The following is a 14,383-nucleotide window of genomic DNA, read 5'->3' as shown; positions in this document are numbered from 1 at the left end:
TTGAATAAATTCAATCTTTGAATATCATTATAAATAATGAAGTTACGAGGTACTTCATTAAGTCCCGATATATATATACACCTATATATATATACATTTCATACACTCCTTGAAAACCTCTGTTATGAAAATTATAAACAGAGTTGCAATATCCAATGAATTTGGAAAGGAGAAAACCTTGGCATAAACCTGATATCTTGCTGATCAGGCAAAAATACCAATAAGTAACCTTTTCTACTAGTAGATGGACGAATTCCCCACTGGTCATCTCCCTGGCCGCAATAGGACCTTATGTTGGACTTCCACTCAGCCACTTACGCATTTGATGGACTCCCACTGAGCCACTTACACTATCATGGACGCCTACTGAGCCCATGTTGCTTATGCCGACTCAAATAGATGGACTTACTTCCCGAACGTTGGGTAAGTAATCAATTCATTTATCAAAACGGCAACCTCGTTGCGAAAATAAAATACACCACAGAGCCGGATCCTTTAGATTTTTTGAGCGAGTATTGAAGTCCCCTTCAAAAAGGAAGATCTTAAATTTGAAAACGAGTTTTGGGATCCGCTCTAAACTTTAAAAATCATTTTGAAGACTCGAAAACATTTTTAAGAATGTTTGGAGTACTGCTGATTTATTAAAATAAATTAGTCCCAATATATTAGAAAATATCTGAATATTATTATTTAAATAATATTCCCAAAAAGGATAATCTCTTTAAAAATAATCAAAGTAGAAGTGTTAAAACTCATACTTGAAATGGGTATTAAATAACCAAAGATATACTTATTCGAAAGTACTATCTTTATTTGAATAATCAAAAATAAGTTTGATTATCGAAACATTATTCCTTAATAAAATAAAGAATATTATTTAGTAAATAATCGGAGTCATAAGTCCTCGAATGAATATTCAAAATAATATTCATTAATAAAATAAACGGAGTCATATGTCCTCGAATTAATATTCAAAGTAATATTCATTAATAAAATAAACGGAGTCATAAGCCCCCGAATGGATATTCAAAATAATATTCATTAATAAAATAAACGGAGTCAGAATCCCCGAATGAATATTCGAAATAATATTCATTAAATAATATAAACTGAGTCATAAGTCCTCGAATGAATATTCAAAATAATATTCATTAATAAAATAAACGGGGTCATAAGCCCTCGAATGAATATTCAAAATAATATTCATTAATAAAATAAAGTTATCGAATAAACCTTATTCGATTAATAGTTTTGAAAACTATATCAATATATATATAACTATATATATATCATATACTCGGGAACATCTACTCCCGGTTTTAGAAAAGGGTTCACCTTTGGGTCCCCTATCCTCAGGGTATACGCAACTACTGCTTATCTCTAGCATAGGTATTATGCAACTAATAAGCATTTGTACCAACATATATATAAATCAAGAATACGAAACAGGTATGCATATATACCATATCACATGCTACAATATATCGCAAGAATTTGCTAATAACAAACATGCATTTATCACAAGATCATGCATATACACATATACATCACAACAACAGTTATACGGGTGAAAAACTTGCCTGAGCGACTAGGGGTTATAAATGGCTTGGGACGAGTCTGGTAACCTATAAACAACATATAAGTTGGAATTAAACCAAAGTCGCTTATGAATCTATACTTTAACTAATTTAGACTCTAACGCTCGCTTTGCGCTTGACGATTCACTTAAGTCGCTCGAGTACCCTCGGCTCCACCATTTTTAATAAATTAACCATTATGAGTTTTAAGGAGATTCTTTTGCAAGTGTCTTACCAACTGCCTATTACACTTTACTTAAATGTTTCATACTCCAATTAGTCCTTTAAGGTCTTTAACCTATGTTTCAAAGTAAGGCGAGGGGTAATGGTTCGTTCGCGAAACGTCGTTACTTAAAACGGCCGTTTCTCCTAAACCGTACATCGGAATCAAACGAACCACATATCAAAACGAAGCTCGTAACATGAACTATCTAATAATGGCAGTGGTCAAAACCTAGCAGGGAGTTCTCGGGTCCTAATGTTAAGAACAAAACAGCGTAAAGTAAATCGGACATTACGACGTCTATGTTTACGCGATTTCCCAAATTTAAAACACTCCAATTCAACCCACAATCAATCCAAAATCACAACCCAATCAAAACTCCATCCATACTACATCATAACAGCCCCAACAACTCAACATTAACAATTTTTACTTAATCTTAAACTTGAATTTAAAACTATACTTAAGTCCTTTAACTAATCAACAAGATTTCAACATCCAATTCACTACAACTCCCTCCCAAACTCTAAACATACAAGCATCAAGCTTCTCTTTTACCATAATAATAAAAACCATCCTAATATACAAAGTAAAGTTAGGTTTTGGAGATGTTATACCTTCCTTGAAGTGATTTGAGTAGCTAGGAAGCCTTAAGAAGCCTTGAGATATCTTAGGGATGCTTGGATCTTAAAGGAAAAACAAAGAAAATCATGTTAAAAATCTTGAAATCACTATTCATTATATTCTTCATTGATTTCTTGGAAGAGATTGAGAATGAATTGGAGGCTTAAACTTATAGGATAGCCATATCTATGCATAAGGAGTATTAGATAATTACCTTACTAATTAAGGAAGCTTGAAACTTGAATTTTGAATTTTCCTCCTTGAAATGAAGAGAAAAGCCGAGAGCTTCTTGATGAAGAAGTGAAATGATTTTTGTGTTTGTGAGTTGTTTTGCCTAGCTTGGTTGCTTTTGATTTGTTTTTGGTTAATTACCTTTTTAACCTTGAACTTTGTGTGGTTTTAAATCAACCACACCTCCTTCCCCTTATGTCATGCTTATGTCACCTTGTGATGTCATCCTCCCTCACTTGCCCTCTTCTTATTGGTTGGATGACCTCATCATCCCTAACCTTCTTGATTAACTCCTAATTGTTTGCCTAATGACCGTTGATCTGTTATACGGTTCGCTTAACTTTCGTTCTCGTTTCTCGTTTGAGGGATCATACCCGGGATCTTATTACTTGGGTTTCCTTAACCTTTCTCAATACATTATATTCCTTTTATGATCCTCTCTTATAATCCTTTAATTTAAATCCTTTTTATCATGTTACCTTATACTCAATTCTTTCTGTATCTAGTGGATTTCCGGGAAAAATCAAAGTGTTCGGAATTGGATTCTGACGGTCTTTACATACACTTATATACAATATAGAGTACCAATAAAATCTCAGAATATCCATATAAGAACCCCTACATAGTGTGGCATGAAAAGTTTTCTAGTTCATAAATATCAGTAAAAACACTGTTCATAAGGGTTACAAAAAGTTCAAAATTTTGGGGTTATTACAGTCTCCCCTCCTTAAAAGGATTCCGTCCCGGAATCAAATAGAAAACAATTGGGGGTACTTTTCTAGCATTGCGCTTTCTAACTCTCGAGTAAATTTTCCCACATTGTGGTCCTACCACCAAACTATGCCTAGTTTGATAACCCTTCTCCTAAGCACTAGTTCCTTTTCACTCTATAACCCTTCCTGGTTGCTCCATATAGGTTACGTCGGGTTGCATGTCTATGCGCTCATATGCCCCTATTTATCTGGCATCCGAATTACACTTCCTTAACATTGATACGTGGAACACATTATGAACTTGCTACAGGTTCGGGGGTAGGGCTAGCTCGTATGCTAACTTCCCAATACGTCTTAATATATCCAAGGGTCCAACAACTCGTGGGCTTAGCTTTCCTTTCTTTCCGAACCTTATCCATCCTTTCTAAGGGAATACCTATAACAGCACTATGTCCCCTACTTCCTATACTTTGTCCTTTTGTGTCAAATCAACATACTTCGTGTGCCCATCTTGGGCTACTACCAGCCGTCCTCTGATTAAATCTATTATATCCTTGGTCCTTTGGACCACTGCTGGTCTGAGCATCTTGCGCTCTCCAACTTCATCCTATCATAAGGGAAATCGACATTGTTTTCCCTCAAGGATCTTATAAGGTGATACCTCGATACTGACATACGATTGATTATCATGAGAAAACTTAATCCGCGTTAAGTGATCATTCCAAATTCTTTCAAGTCTATTGCACCGACTCTCATCATAGCTTCTAGCATTATAGCTTTTGCTTCTCAATACCCATTTTTTTTCCAGTTCGTAGTCGTTACTATCTTCCGTACATAATACTATACTGGTTACACTTTTTCTCATTAGCGTTCTATAACCTTTTAATAACCACGTCAACCTTAGTATCACGAACGTGTTAGAATCAGAATACCACCGTACTGATACTACTTCCTTTCTAGCTGCTTCTATCTTCGAAAGCTTGATCCATCATATAGAAGTAAAGGAATTTGTTGAGAGATCACTATGATCATGAACACTTGTTATATCGCATAGTTAGTACAGAAGGTGGCCAGCCTTTAGTACTTGACAAGCAATTAAACAATAGATGGTATCCTACTAGGCTTCTATCACACAGATAGATAGTCATTCGGCAATACCTCCCCTTCTGGAAGGGTTGTTCTTCTCAGCTTACATGAAATGAAAAGGAGAGAAAAGAACAAATTGAAGAGAATTGTATATATATTAAAATATATACCGCCACAAAATATCTGGCTTGAAATCTACCTCTGAACTATAGAGGTTTATCATAGGAGAATAAAACATATATGTATATAAATCAACATTAAGCATTATAGCATCGTATTTCACATGCCTAATTATTTATGATATTCCGTCCATCATTCTATGGACCCATGCTCTTCCTCGAGCTTATACACAATCACCTTTGAAACTCCCTTGACATCGAAAATCGAATCTGGGATTTCATTCTAGACATCATCGTTACTAGAATTCTATGCTTGCACTGCAACCTTCTTCGTAATAATACGACTCTCTATTCCTAAGAAGGAATAAATATTCAATAGGTAGATAATCGACTTGATTAGTCTATCAATGATAACTTATACCTCACCACGACCCGATTAGTGGTACTCAATCTCAACATCCATTCTAATACAACTCTTACGGTTGTAATCGACTCATTACTCGAAGAATCATTGCTGCATTACTATGGTCCATCGTTGACCCACTGTAGTCATTCGTTTTCCTTGGATCTTAATAGCTAACCATATGGAGTCCATACCTGTCATATCAAATTCTTCTAAGGAGTTAACATAATCACCATTCATAATTCATGAAGAACACTCCAGATCCTGACGTACTTTCATGACATGAAGCAGATAAAATTACAGAAGAGTTTCAATCAAAGCAACGATAGCAGGTTAATACCATTCCTAATCATATGTCCTCAATAAGAGACTGGAAACTCAAGGGTTCATTTAGTTCTTTCTGTTGGGTTCCGAAGGCATAAAACGCAGCGGATAAACGTAAATAAAACAAAAAAATTCGAAACCCAAAACAGGATCCATGTATAATTATGGGCAGATTATGGAGATAACGAATCATACCTTTCAAAAGCTTAACTTTCACGAACTGAACGGAGATCCTAGCTATCACGCTTTGTGTCTACCTCTCGGAGAAACACCTCTATGGTATCCACACGAGCACCTTCAAGAACGTCTCACGAACTTGACTACGGAATGGATGTACTAGCCTCCTTCTTGACGATCTGAATTGCCTCTGCCTCTCTTTGTTGCTAGGGTTTTCTCAAAAACGTACAAGCCTCTTTAACCTATCATTATGTATTTATAATGGCTGATTAAAAAGGCCCATAACAACAAAGCCCAACCCTAGTAGGTATTGGATTAAATAATAAAAACGAATTTCTATTACTTAATTAATAACTAAGTCATACTTAATTATTATGGGCAAAAACATTCCTTTTAATTTGAATTTATATTATCTCAATTAAGTCTTACTTAATTATAATAAAATTCAAATAATCATCAATTAATTTAAATCCATAATTTAAATTAACTATTCCATTAAGTGCTCTATTTGTGCGACCCTATAGGCTATTATTTAATTGGCAATAATTTTATTCTCTAATAAAATTATAAACAATAAGCGGTATCTAGTAATACATCATTGTTACCCAATTAAACAATAATTAAATCGTGATTAGATAAAACCTTTCGTGATTAATGTTTTTCGTGTAATATAATCCCTTTAACCATACATATTATAGATTAAACTCGAGGCATGTATTTAGTCATCCTCTTCAACATTTAATCCGGGTTTACTTGATCCATGAGTAGATTATCAAGACAAATCATTATTTGAGCATGGCCATGCTTTTATAATCTCACTCAATCAAGAGGCCAATAATATCTCTCCTAATTATAGGAGGGTTAAATCCTTTATCTATCATTCATATTTCTCATACGACTCATGATATACCCGATGTCCACTTTTATCATCACCCGATTAAAAGTAACTTTTAATGTAGTCAAAGTATATTAATCCTCGTATAGAAATATAATGATTTCAAGTCAAAGGATCGTTACACCATTATCACTGTGAGTCTTTCTTATGACTTTATTAAACATGAAGAATCTCACTGTGGGTCTGTCCAGTACCATGTACTCTCACATGTACCTATGTATTGACTTTAGTATCCCCATACTTATAACCAATGAGATGTGGTTATCTTGTCAAACAACATACTAGTCTATTTATGTATTATTATTGTCCTATATAATAATACTCGACTAGGGACCTTTAAGAATATGATATATTATATAATCTCAAGTTCAAGTCATGTACTTAAACTATACAATTTGTATCATGATTCTAAGGACATTTATTATGCTAACAAAATATCGCAGTAATTAAGGTCATAATAAATACATTTATTGAATGATCAACTGACATAAAGATTTAAAAGAATAATGTATTGCCTCTAGGGCACCTACACTAACACTTTCATAATATGGCCCTGGCTTATCTCAAGATATGACCTTCTAAGATAGATAGTCCTCTTACGGCGGTTGCATAAATTAAATCTTTACCAAACTACTATTATGGTTGAGTATCGCACAATCATCAGAAGGAATGTCAATCCTTCATACCATAATACAACCTTCACGACTTTAACCATCTTCGTTGTATTCCTTTGGCACGAGCGCCTATAATTGTCCTCTTACACTTAAAGTGTCGGCCACCTCTTTGGCCTTTCCTGATAGTAAAATTTCCTGACAATCAATGTCTTTTAAATGATCTTCAACTAAATTTTTCTACCTCATTTCCAATCACTACTTGCGTGAAAATGCTCTTCCTTACGCTTTGGTGAAAAATATATCACCATTTTTCCATAAGTTATTGCCTCGGTCTTTTAGAGGTTAACATTGTCACAACTGACTCTCGATCATACTTAGGGCGTCTCTTATCTTGGGTCTTACATGTTTTCACCAATCTCGACCTTCATTGGGTCGATCTATACTTTCTTATGGTTCAACACGTGCCCACCTGGCATCATTATAATTATGTCATATTTCCTTTATCAAAATTTCTATTCTTGAGAACTTTGAATATTATTTTTTTTTCCTTGTAAAACCTCTTAGGTTATTCTTGAATCGTTCCTCCTATATTCCCTAGATACAGGGCATATCAAAATACCATTTACTAATACCAGAATCATTGTCTATATACTTCTGAAAAATTTCTCCACTGATCCTTAAAGGTTGTTGTTACCTTAATCCTTTCCAATTCATACTGTCAAACTCATACTATCCCTATTAAGGGTGAAATGCCAACCTTTATGCATTCCCCTAGGATTCATTTTAAGTTACCGATGTTCTATCCTTAATTCCACCTTTAGAAAAAGTACATGCATCCTTCCATGGATAAATTAAGTCATATATCCTTGATAGATTATCTTATTTAATCATTCCCATCTCGATAGTCTATACCAAATTTCACAATAATATCCTTATTCAAAATGAGGTCAACCAATATGGCCTCCAAAAGATAACAACGGTTATCCGCTTTTCTTTCCTGATTTAGTAATGATAATAGGGATGTTCTAGAAGATATTGGTCGTGTTCAACGTGAACTTCTTCTTAATAAATCCTTATTTTCTTTTGTTGTTTATCTCAACAGTCATCTCAATTTTGGGATATCTTTCATGCCCGGCGTCTCCCTTTCTGGGTATCATGCCCCCGGTCTTACACTTCACTTTCTTGAAGGTCACTTCCTTCATCTAATTTTCCTAATTTCTTACTTTCTTGTCTCCTCAGTCTATCCGCGTCTCATTATTTATCCTTCGAACTATCTCAAGGTTTCCCCGAATCCTTCCAACTTGAAGGGGTACAACATATATATCTCTTATGCCTTCAACCATCAACTTTAACTCATGGTAAATCATCCTCATTCTGACGATCATATACTTTTCTATTTCTATTACTACGATTCTTTAAGGTTTCCTCATACCCAACTCCCTTATCATTCTTCAAACTCTATTGCCTTTATATTCCGTTCCACTTCAGTTTCTTTTTATTTTCCTTTCTCTTATCATTATTTCATGAACCCACTAATCATTGACTTCAAACATCACATCGTTCTGGGATTCTTGTCATCCGAACGAATCTTGACAACTTTTATAACTTAGCTTCATAATTCATCATACTCGTCCGCCTTTGTTCTGGCTCTAAAACTTTTACACTATCTCCATAACCTTGGGAATTACTTTCCCGAAAACAATTGATTGAACTTTAATCAGTTTATTCTAACCTCTGGCTCCGTGCCTTTCTTGGTCTTTCACCAGCGGGTGGTCTCTCTCTTAGGAGGGTAAGTGACAAAAACAGTCTTTTGCGCTTCATCAATCATTTAGAATATAAAATCATTTCTCTATTTCCTTTGTCCAGGCTCTTGCCTCGGCTAGGTCAGCTTGTTCCTTGGAACTCTGAGAGCTTAGTGACTTAAAGGTCCTGAAAGAATTTCCCACTGCATTGTTTCCTCAGGGTGGTGTTTGGGAATAAAAGTATAATTTTTGTTTAGGCAGGTCCATGAATTGCCCCATAGGAGTACCATCCTGGTTCTCCCTATCTTGCTCGACTTCTGTTTTCTCAGTATGAAATGTTTTCTCATCCTCCCCATAATCGGGGTCATCTTACATGTTTTAAATCCTCATTTTCCACTTCATTATGTTATGGGTTCCTTCTATCTTGATGGCGTCCTCCCTGACTATCACATTCAGGGTTTGCCCTAAATCTTATTCCTCGAACTATGACTTTCATCTAAGATCCAGTCCTTAAGCTCGTGAACATTTGGAACCCAAATTCTGTATGGATACCTCATTATTCCCTCATCATCTTTCTAGGTATTAATCTTTTCTCCGGTCATTGGTTCTCTGCCTCTATTCATCACTTTTTTTTTCTTGGCACAATATGATCTTCTCCAATAATTCGGGCTGTATTGCAATCTCAAACAGCTTTTCGGTACCGGTTCCGGTTACCTTCACTTCTATTTCCAATTTCTCAAAATCTCTTGTCAACTCTCCCAAAGAAATTTTCATCTTGAGTCTCTCTTTTATACTAAGGGCATTAGCCACTATTTTGCTTTCCCTGGATGATAAAGAATCTCATAATTGAAATCCTTGATTAGCTCTAACCACCTCCTCTGGCGCATGTTGAGCTCTTTCTGCGTGAAAATGTACTAGAGAACTTATGGTTTATGTAAATCTCGCAATTTTCTCCATACAAGTAATGCCTCCAACTTTTATGGCAAAACTATTGCCACGAGCCCAAGCTCATGGGTGGGGATATCGAATTTTATATTCCCTTAGTTGTCTTGACGCGTACGTGATTACCTTGTTGTGTTGTATAAGAAGCACCCTAATTCCTTATGTTAAGCGTCATTACAAATAAAAAAAAATCTCATTTTCCATCCGGCAACGCCAACAGAGGGGCCGTTACCAACCTTTGCTTCAGTTCTTAAGAGCTGTTCTCGCATTTCTCTGTCCATTCGAACTTCTCAGTCTTACGAGTAAGCCGCATTAAAGGGGCTACTATCTTTACAAAAATAAATGAACCTCCGGTAGTGACCGACCAATCCTACCTCTGGTAGTCGCCCTAACCATGGTCATCAATTCCTCAGTGGTCCTTTATTCATTCTTGTCAGGATCCTTCACGACATCCTTCTCAGCAATAATCCCTTCTAGGACAACATCCTCAACCGCTACATCCTCAATATGAACATCATCCGGTCCCGTGTTAGGACGCTCTATCGGATCCACAATCTGATCTCCAATACCTAATAAAATATCATCGCGATGTTGCTCCTCAACCTCAGGGTTCGGAGTCCCGCTACCATATACGATAACGAACTACGCTTCTATCACGATATTTATAAGGGTTCCCATAAGGGTTTTAGCTGTCAGTACTACGTTAGGTAGCCCGACTATGAACTTGGCAAGAGTTCTTATTATCTTAGTGAACTTATTATCTTAACGTCACATCATCTCTGAGGTTTATAACGCTTAGCTCTGATACCATTTCTGTAACACCCCCAAATCCGGGGTCGGGGATCCGGGTTGTCACGAGTTCCATTTCCCTTAATAACACTTAATCTTAATAAACAACCAACTACTACATACTGTGACCCCACAATATACACACACCACAAGTTATAGTCTCGGAGATGAATACCAAAAAAATAATACAAGTCACTTTATTCCACAATTATATGCCATTACACCTTAAAAGGGTTTCTGAATAAATTTACATTTCCTTTCCATTATTACAATTCATAAATATACATAAGTCTGGTACATCAAAAGCTGAAAGCCTAGCCTATTGGTAGATCCTACCTCGGCTATGACGGCATCAACGCCTACAGGAAACTGCGGAACGTTTCCTAATCGCTTGCGAATCGGGAGCTTGGTCTTGTTCATCTTTTATATCTGTTGTTGTGTGATGAAGAAGAAAGCAAGGGTGAGCAACAAGCCCACCGAAATAATATGTATAATAATTAACAATATATGAGCATTCTCATAGTACTCATGAAAGTCTTGGTCAAGAAGAAATGAACCAAGTTTGATATCTTAATGCGACGAAGTCGCAAAATATTCAGTATATATACTTATATACTTTTCAAAATCTTGGAAGTCCTCTTCCATGCCTAATATACACAGAGTTCCAGTTTATAACTGTATAAAAATATCGTTGCAAGGTGATCTCATATATCTAACCTTGTCTCAACGTTTTTGTGAAAAACTTTGTCATGCATATGATAATCGTTAACCAGATATAAATTTAAAAGATGAAGTTACAAGATACTCCTACATACTTATATCTTTTCCAAATACTACTTGAACTACCACCGTTCAAGTTATAATCAGTTTCAAAAGTTCATCACACTGATGAGACTACAAGACAAGATTTGAATAGATTCAATTTTTGAATATCATTATAAATAATGAAGTTACGAGGTACTTCATTAAGTCCCGATATATATATACACCTATATATATATATATATTTCATACACTCCTTGGAAACCTCTGTTATGAAAATTATAAACAGAGTTGCAATATCCAATGAATTTGGAAAGGAGAAAACCTTGGCATAAACCTGATATCTTGCTGATCAGGCAAAGATACCAATAAGTAACATTTTCTACTAGTAGATGGACGAATTCCCTACTGGTCATCACCCTGGCCGCAATAGGACCTTATGCTGGACTGCCACTCAGCCACTTACGCATTTGATGAACTCCCACTGAGCCACTTACACTATCATGGACGCCCACTGAGCCCATGTTGCTTATGCCGACTCAAATAGATGGACTTACTTCCCGAACGTTGGGTAAGTAATCAATTCATTTATCAAAATGGCAACCTCGTTGCGAATATAAAATACACCACAGAGCCGGATCCTTTAAATTTTTTGAGCGAGTATTGAAGTCCCATTCAAAAAGGAAGATCTTAAATTTGAAAACGAGTTTTGGGATCCGCTCTAAACTTTAAAAATCATTTTGAAGACTCGAAAACATTTTTAAGAATGTTTGGAGTACTGCTGATTTATTAAAATAAATTAGTCCCAATATATTAGAAAATATCTGAATATTATTATTTAAATAATATTCCCAAAAAAGATAATCTCTATAAAAATAATCGAAGTAGAAGTGTTAAAACTCATACTTGAAATGGGTATTAAATAACCAAAGATATACTTATTTGAAAGTACTATCTTTATTTGAATAATCAAAAATAAGTTTGATTATCGAAACATTATTCCTTAATAAAATAAAGAATATTATTTAGTAAATAATCGGAGTCATAAGTCCTCGAATGAATATTCAAAATAATATTCATTAATAAAATAAACGGAGTCATATGTCCTCGAATGAATATTCAAAGTAATATTCATTAATAAAATAAACGGAGTCATAAGCCCCCGAATGGATATTCAAAATAATATTCATTAATAAAATAAACGGAGTCATAATCCCCGAATGAATATTCGAAATAATATTCATTAAATAATATAAACTGAGTCATAAGTCCTCGAATTAATATTCAAAATAATATTAATTAATAAAATAAACAGGGTCATAAGCCCTCGAATGAATATTCAAAATAATATTCATTAATAAAATAAAGTTATCGAATAAACCTTATTCGATTAATAGTTTTGAAAACTATATCAATATATATATAACTATATATATATCATATACTCGGGAACATCTACTCCCGGTTTTAGAAAAGGGTTCACCTTTGGGTCCCCTATCCTCAGGGTATACGCAACTACTGCTTATCTCTAGCATAGGTATTATGCAACTAATAAGCATTTGTACCAACAGATATATAAATCAAAGAATACGAAATATATCGCAAGAATTTGCTAATAACAAACATGCATTTATCACAAGATCATGCATATACACATATACATCACAACAACAGTTATACGAGTAGAAAACTTGCCTGAGCGACTGGGGGTTACAAATGGCTTGGGACGAGTCTGGTAACCTATAAACAACATATAAGTTGGAATTAAACCAAAGTCGCTTATGAATCTATACTTTAACTAATTTAGACTTTAACGCTCGCTTTGCGCTTAACGATTCACTTAAGTCGCTCAAGTACCCTCGGCTCCACCATTTTTAATAAATTAACCATTACGAGTTTTAAGGCGATTCTTTCGCAAGTGTCTTACCAACTGCCTATTACACTTTACTTAAATTTTTCATACTCCAATTATTCCTTTAAGGTCTTTAACCTATGTTTCAAAGTAAGGCAAGGGGTAATGGTTCGTTCACGAAACGTCGTTACTTAAAACAGCCGTTTCTCCTAAACCGTACATCGGAATCAAACGAACCATATATCAAAACGAAGCTCGTAACATGAACTATCTAATCATGGCAATGGTCAAAACCTAGCAGGGAGTTCTCGGGTCCTAATGTTAAGAACAAAACAGCGTAAAGTAAATCGGACATTACGACGGCTATGTTTACGCGATTTCCCAAATTTAAAACACTCCAATTCAACCCACAATCAATCCACAATCACAACCCAATCAAAACTCCAACCATACTACATCATAACATCCCCAACAACTCAACATTAACAATTTTTACTTAATCTTAAACTTGAATTTAAAACTATACTTAAGTCCTTTAACTAATCAACAAGATTTCAACATCCAATTCACTACAACTCCCTCCCAAACTCTAAACATACAAGCATTAAGCTTCTCTTTTACCATAACAATAAAAAACATCCTAATATACAAAGTAAAGTTAGGGTTTGGAGATGTTAAAAATCATGTTAAAAACAAAGAAAATCATGTTAAAAATCTTGAAATCACTATTCATTATATTCTTCATTGATTTCTTGGAAGAGATTGAGAATGAATTGGAGGCTTAAACTTTTAGGATAGCCATATCTATGCATAAGGAGTATTAGATAATTACCTTACTAATTAAGGAAGCTTGGAACTTGAATTTTGAATTTTCCTCCTTGAAATGAAGAGAAAATCCGAGAGCTTCTTGATGAAGAAGTGAAATGATTTTTATGTTTGTGAGTTGTTTTGCCTAGCTTGGTTGCTTTTGATTTGTTTTTGATTAATTACCTTTTTAACCTTGAACTTTGTGTGGTTTTAAATCAACCACACCTCCTTCCCCTTATGTCATGCTTATGTCACCTTGTGATGTCATCCTCCCTCACTTGCCCTCTTCTTATTGGTTGGATGACCTCATCATCCCTAACCTTCTTGATTAACTCCTAATTGTTTGCCTAATGACCGTTGATCTGTTATACGGTTCGCTTATCTTTCGTTCTCGTTTCTCGTTTGAGAGATCATACCCGGGATCTTATTACTTGGGTTTCCTTAACCTTTCTCAATACATTATATTCCTTTTATGATCCTCTCTTATAATCCTTTAATTTAAA

The sequence above is a fragment of the Apium graveolens genome, chromosome 5 (genome assembly GCF_009905375.1).
Source record: "Apium graveolens cultivar Ventura chromosome 5, ASM990537v1, whole genome shotgun sequence".
Lineage (NCBI taxonomy): Eukaryota > Viridiplantae > Streptophyta > Magnoliopsida > Apiales > Apiaceae > Apium > Apium graveolens.
This window is presented reverse-complemented; position numbering follows the sequence as displayed.